We start from the raw sequence: 7,407 nt of genomic DNA, 5'->3' as shown, positions 1-7,407 counted from the left end.
AATAAGATTCATATATAGGATGTCATTTTATGTGAAATAAAATGTCGCGGAAGGTTCTATGGAAGGTTCTAGAAGGTTCTAGAAAAGTCCGGAAGAAACCACCAAGGAAGGTGGAGTCCACATGGGACTCCACCTCCATGGCCGGCCAGCCCTAGATGGGGTGGAGTCCCAAGTGGACTCCACCATAAGGGGCCGGCCACCCCCCACATGGGAGGTGGAAATCCCACCTTTGGGTGGGAGTCCTAGTTGGGCTAGGTTTCCCCCTCTTATGGAAGGTTTTGGTTTCGGGTCTTATTCGAAGACTTGGACACCAACACTTGGGATCCACCTATATAATGAGGGGCCAAGGGAGGGGGCCGGCCACCCCCAAGACCACAAGCTGGCCGCCCCCCATAGAGTGGCCGCCACCCTCCCAAACCCTAGCCGCCCCCTCTCCTCCATATTGCCCGCGTAGCTTAGCGAAGCTCCGCCGGACTTCTTCACCGCCACCGACACCACGCCGTCGTGCTGTTGGATTCAAGAGGAGCTACTACTTCCGCTGCCCGCTGGAACGGGGAGGTGGACGTCGTCTTCATCAACAACCGAACGTGTGACCGAGTACGGAGGTGCCGCCTGCGTTCGTGGCGCCGTAACCGATCGTGATCAAGATCTTCTACGCGCTTTTGCAAGCGGCAAGTGATCGTCTACCGCAGCAACAAGAGCCTCAGGTTGTAGGCGTTGGCATCTCTTCACGGGTGAGACTCGAGCACCGCTCGTTGCTACCGGCTTCTAGATTGCATCTTGGCTTGGATTGCGTGTTCGCGGTAGGAAATTTTTGTTTTCTATGCAACGTTATCCTACAGTGGTATCAGAGCCGTGTCTATGCATAGATGGTTGCACGAGTAGAACACAATGGTTTGTGGGCGTTGATGCTCTTGTTATCTTTAGTTTGAGTACTTTGCATCTTTGTGGCATAGTGGGATGAAGCGGCTCGGACTAACTTTACATGACCGCGTTCATGAGACTTGTTCCTCGTTCGACATGCAACTTGTATTGCATAAGAGGCTTTGCGGGTGTCTGTCTCTCCTACTATAGTGAAGATTCAATTTACTCTTCTATTGAAAACATTAGTATCAACGTTGTGGTTCATGTTCGTAGGTAGATTAGATCTCTCTCAAAACCCTAAACCACGTAAAATATGCAAACCAAATTAGAGGCGTCTAACTTGTTTTTGCAGGGGTTTGGTGATGTGATATGGCCATAATGTGATGATGAATATGTATGAGATGATCATTATTGTATTGTGGCAACCGGCAGGAGCCTTATGGTTGTCTTTAAATTTCATGTTGAGTAGTATTTCAAAGTAGTTGTAATAGTTGCTACATGGAGGACAATCATGAAGATGGCGCCATTGACCTTGACGCTACGCCGACGATGATGGAGATCATGCCCGAAGATGATGGAGATCATGTCCGTGCTTTGGAGATGAAGATCAAAGGCGCAAGAACAAAAGGGCCATATCATATCACATATGAACCGCATGTGATGTTAATCCTTTTTATGCATCTTATTTTGCTTAGATCGCGACGGTAGCATTATAAGATGATCCCTCACTAAAATCTCAAGATAATAAAGTGTTCAACCTTAGTAGCACCGTTACCAAGTCTTGTCGTTTCGAAGCACCTCGTGATGATCGGGTGTGATAGATTCAATAAGTACATATGACGGGTGCAAGACAAACTTTGCACATGCGGATACTAAGGTGGCCTTGACGAGCCTAGCATGTACAGACATGGTCTCGGAACACGAGATACCGAAAGGTAGAGCATGAATCATATGGTTGATATGATGAACATTTTGAGTGTTCGCCATTGAAATCACACCTTTTCTCGTGATGATCGGGTTTAGGTGCGGTGGATTTGGTTCGTGTGATCACTAAGACAATGCGAGGGATATTGTTTTGAGTGGGAGTTCACTTAGGTTTTTAATTATGTTGAATTAAAATTTGAACTCAATTTGTCATAAACTTAGTCTAAACTATTGCAAATATATGTTGTAGAGATGGCGTCCCCAATCAATTTTAATCAGTTCCTAGAGAAAGAGAAACTTAAGAGCAACGGTAGCAACTTCACCGATCGGTTCCGTCATGTGAGGATCTTCCTCTCTGGCGGAAATCTGCAATATGTGCTTGATGCACCGCTAGGTGACCCTCCCGCAGAAACCGAAACCGATGAAGTAAAAGCTGTTTACGAGACTCGGAAAATTAGGTACTCTCAAGTTCGATGTGCCATCCTATGCGATGGAATCCGATCTTCAAAAACGTTTTGAGCACCACGATCCTCATGAGTTGATGAAAGAGCTGAAAGCTATTTTTGAGACTCATGCGGCCGTGGAATGCTATGAAGCATCGAAACAATTCTTCAGCTTGCATGATGGAAGAAGGCAACTCAGTTAGTGAGCACATGCTCGCCATGACCGGCATGCGAAGAAACTCGATGACTTGGGAATAGTGATTCCTAACAGATCGGGATTAATCGTGTCCTTCAATCATCGCCACCAAGTTACAAGAACTTTGTGATGAACTACAATATGCGTAACATGAACAAGGAGTTACTCGAACTCTTTGGCATGCTAAAAGTCTTGAGATTGAGATCAAGAAAGAGCACCAAGTGTTGATGGTCAACAAGACCACCAGTTTCAAGAAACAGGCAAGTCTAAGGGAAAATTCAAGAAGGGTGGCAAGAAAGCTGCCACGCCTCCTATGAAACCTAAGAACGGCCCTAAGCCCGATGCCGAGTGCTATTATCGCAAGGAGAAGGGACACTGGAAGCGTAATTGCTCCAAGTATCTCGGCTGATCTCAAGAGCGGCCTTGTCAAGAAGAAGAAAGAAGGTATATCTCGATATACATGTTATAGATGTTCATTTCACCGGTTCTCGTTCTAGTACCGGGTATTTGATATCGGTTCGGTTGCTCATATTTGTAACTCGAAACAGAACTAAAGAATAAATGACAATCGCTGAAAGATGCAGTGACGAGGCGCATCGGAAACGGATCCAAGGTCAATGTGATCGCAATCGGCACACTTCCTCTACATCTACCTTCGGATTAGTTTTAAGCCTAAATAATTGCTATTATGTACTGCGTTGAGCATGAACATTATATCTCGGATCTTGTTTAATGCAAGACGGTTATTCATTCAAGTCTGAGAATAATGGTTGTTCTATTTTTATGAATAATATCTTTTATGGTCGAGCACCACAAAAGAATGGCTTATTTCTCGTTAGATCTCGATAGTAGTGATACACATATTCATAACATTGATGCTAAGCGAATTAAATTTAATGATAATTCTACTTATATGTGGCACTGTCGTCTTGGTCATATTGGAGTGAAACGCATGAAGAAACTCCATACCGATGGATTACTTGAATCACTTGACTTTGAGTCACTTGATAGATGCGAAGCATGTCTAATGGGAAAAATGACAAAGACTCCATTTTCTCAGATAATGGAGCGAAGCTACTGACTTATTGGAAATCATACATACCGATGTATGTGGACCAATGAGCGTAGCATCGCGCGGTGGTTATCGTTATGTTCTAACCTTCACAGATGATCTCGAGTAGATATGGGTATATCTATTTCATGAAACATAAATCCGAAACTTTTGAGAAGTTTAAGGAATTTCAAAGTGAAGTAGAAAATCAACGTAACAAGAAGATTAAATTTCTACGATCTGATCGTGGAGGTGAATATCCGAGTTATGAGTTTGGCATGCATTTAAAGAAATGCGAATACTTTCACAATTGACACCGCCGGAACACCTCAACGTAACGGTGTGTCCGAACGTCGTAATCGAACTCTCTTAGATATGGTTCGTTCTATGATGTCTCTTCTTGATTTGCCGTTATCATTTTGGAGTTATGCATTAGAGACAGCGCATTCACTTTAAATAGAGCACCATCAAAATCCGTAGAAACGACACCGTATGAATTATGGTTTAATAAGAAACCTAAGTCATTGCTGTTCTGAAAGTTTGGGGTTGCGAAGCCTATGTAAAGAAGTTACAACCTGACAAGCTTAGAACCCAAAGCGGAGAAATGCGTCTTCATAGGATACCCTAAGGAAACTATAGGGTACACTTTCTATCACAGATCCGAAGGCAAAATCTTTGTTGCTAAGAATGGAACCTTTCTTGAGAAAGAATTTCTCACTAAAGAAGTGACTGGAAGAAAAGTAGAACTCGATGAGATTGATGAATCTATACTCGTTGATCGAGTAGCGCGATCGGAAGTTGTACTGTACCGCCTACACGGCAACAGAGGAAGCTAATGATAATGATCATGAAACTTCGAACGAGGAAACTACTGAACCTCGCAGATCGACAAGGGAACGTGCCACTCCCGATTGGTATGATCCTTGTCTAAATGTCATGATTGTGGATAACAATGATGAGGACCCCGCGACGTATGAAGAAGCGATGATGAGCCCAGATTCCAACAAATGGCAAGAAGCCATGAAATCCGAAATGGGATCCATGTATGATAACAAAGTATGGACTTTGGTAGACTTACCCGATAGCCGAAAGGTCGTCGAGAATAAATGGATCTTCAAGAGAAAAACAGATGTCGATGGTAATATTATCGTCTATAAAGCTCGACTTGTCGCAAAGGGTTTCCGACAAATTCAAGGAGTTGACTACGATGAGACTTTCTCACCCGTAGCGAAGCTAAAATCTGTGAGGATTTTGTTAGCAATAGCTGCATTTTTCGATTATGAGATTTGGCGTATGGATGTCAAAACGGCGTTCCTTAATGGAGACATTGAGGAAGAGTTGTATATGGTACAACCCAAAGGTTTTGTCGATCCTAAAAATGCCGACAAAGTATGCAAACTTCAGCGTTCAATCTATAGACCAAGCAAGCATCAAGAAGTTGGAACCGACGCTTTGATAAGGTGATCAAAGACTTCGGGTTTATACAAAGTGTCATGGAGAGGCCCTGTATTTACAAGAAAGTGAGTGGGAGCTCGTAGCATTCCTGATATTATATGTAGATGACATATTATTGATCGGGAATGATATAGAACTATTAAGCAAAGTTGTTAAGGGTTATTTGAATAATAGTTTTTCAATGAAAGACCTTGGTGAAGCATCATATATATTAGGCATCAAGATTTATAGAGATAGATCAAGACGCCTAATAGGGCTATCACAGAGTACATATCTGGACAAGATTCTAAAGAAGTTTAGAATGGACGAAAGTAAGAAAGGGTTCTTACCTATGTTACCAGCAAGGTATTGAGTAAGACTCAAGGACCGGCTACGGCAGAAGAAAGAGAAAGGATGAGTAACATCCCCTATGCCTCAGCAGAGGATCTATCATGTATGCCATGCTATGTACTAGACCGGATATAGCACATGCCGTTAGTTTGACTAGCAGATATCAAAGTGATCCAGAATGGAACACTGGACAGCGGTCAAGAATATCCTGAAGTACTTGAAAAGAACTAAGGATATGTTTCTTTGTTATGGAGGTGACCAAGAGCTCGTTGTAAACGGTTACACCGATGCAAGTTGGAACACCGATCCCGATGACTCTAAGTCACAATCTGGGTACGTGTTTATATTGAATGGTGCTTTAAGCATGGTGGGCTAGCTCGAAGCGGTGCACGGTGGCGAAGTCTTCAACAGAATCGTAGTACATAGCGGCTTCCGTAGGCTTCATCGAAGCGGTATGGATGAAGAGGTTCATTGTAGAGCTCGGTGTGGTTCCTAGTGCATTGGACCCATTAATCATTTACCGTGATAACATGGGTGCCATCGCCAATGCACAAGAGCCAAGGTCACACAAGAGGCTCAAGCATATCAAGCTGCGTTACCACTCGATTCGCGAGTACATCGAAGATGGAGAAGTAAAGATTTGCAAAGTACACACCGATCCGAATGTAGCAGATCCGTTGACTAAAGCTCTCCCTAGGGCAAAGCATGACCAACACCGAATGCCATGGGTGTTAGGTATATTACAATGTAATCTAGATTATTGACTCTAGTGCAAGTGGGAGATCGAAGGAGATATGCCCTAGAGGCAATAATAAAGTGGTTATTATTTATATCTTAATGTTTATGATAAATGTTTATATATCATGCTAGAATTGTATTAACCGAAACTTTAGTACATGTGTGATATGTAGACAAACAAGAAGTCCCTAGTATGCCTCTTAAACTAGCTTGTTGATTAATGGATGATTAGTTTCATAATCATGAACATTGGATGTTATTAATAACAAGGTTATGTCATTGTGTGAATGATGTAATGGACACACCCAATTAAGCATAGCATAAGATCTCGTCATTAAGTTATTTGCTATAAGCTTTTGATACATAGTTACCTAGTCCTTATGACCATGAGATCATGTAAATCACTTATACCGGAAAGGTACTTTGATTACACCAAACACCACCGCGTAAATGGGTGGCTATAAAGGTGGGATTAAGTATCCTAAAGTATGAGTTGAGGCATATGGATCAACAAAGTGGGATTTGTCCATCCCGATGACGGATAGATATACTCCTGGGGCCCTCTCGGTGGAATGTCGTCTAATGTCTTGCAAGCATATGAATGAGTTCATAAGAGACCACATACCACGGTATTTAGTAAAGAGTACTTGTCAGAGACGAGGTTGAACAAGGTATAGAGTGATACCGAAGATCAAACCCTCGGACAAGTAAAATATCGCGAGACAAAGGGAATTGGTAATATATGTGAATGGTTCATTCGATCACTAAAGTCATCGTTGAATATGTGGGAGCCATTATGGATCTCCGTATCCCGCTATTGGTTATTGGTCGGAGTGAGTACTCAACCATGTCCGCATAGTTCACGAAGCGTAGGGTGACACACTTTTAGTTGGATTTTGAAATGGTAGTACTTGAATATGGAATGGAGTTCGAATATTTGTTCGGAGTCCCGGATGAGATCCCGGACATCACGAGGAGTTCCGGAATGGTCCGGAGAATAAGATTCATATATAGGATGTCATTTTATGTGAAATAAAATGTCGCGGAAGGTTCTATGGAAGGTTCTAGAAGGTTCTAGAAAAGTCCGGAAGAAACCACCAAGGAAGGTGGAGTCCACATGGGACTCCACCTCCATGGCCGGCCAGCCCTAGATGGGGTGGAGTCCCAAGTGGACTCCACCATAAGGGGCCGGCCACCCCCCACATGGGAGGTGGAAATCCCACCTTTGGGTGGGAGTCCTAGTTGGGCTAGGTTTCCCCCTCTTATGGAAGGTTTTGGTTTCGGGTCTTATTCGAAGACTTGGACACCAACACTTGGGATCCACCTATATAATGAGGGGCCAAGGGAGGGCCGGCCACCCCAAGACCACAAGCCGGCCGCCCCATAGAGTGGCCGGCCACCCCTCC

The sequence above is a fragment of the Lolium perenne genome, chromosome 4, assembly GCF_019359855.2.
Source record: "Lolium perenne isolate Kyuss_39 chromosome 4, Kyuss_2.0, whole genome shotgun sequence".
NCBI classification, from domain to species: Eukaryota; Viridiplantae; Streptophyta; class Magnoliopsida; order Poales; family Poaceae; genus Lolium; species Lolium perenne.
This window is presented reverse-complemented; position numbering follows the sequence as displayed.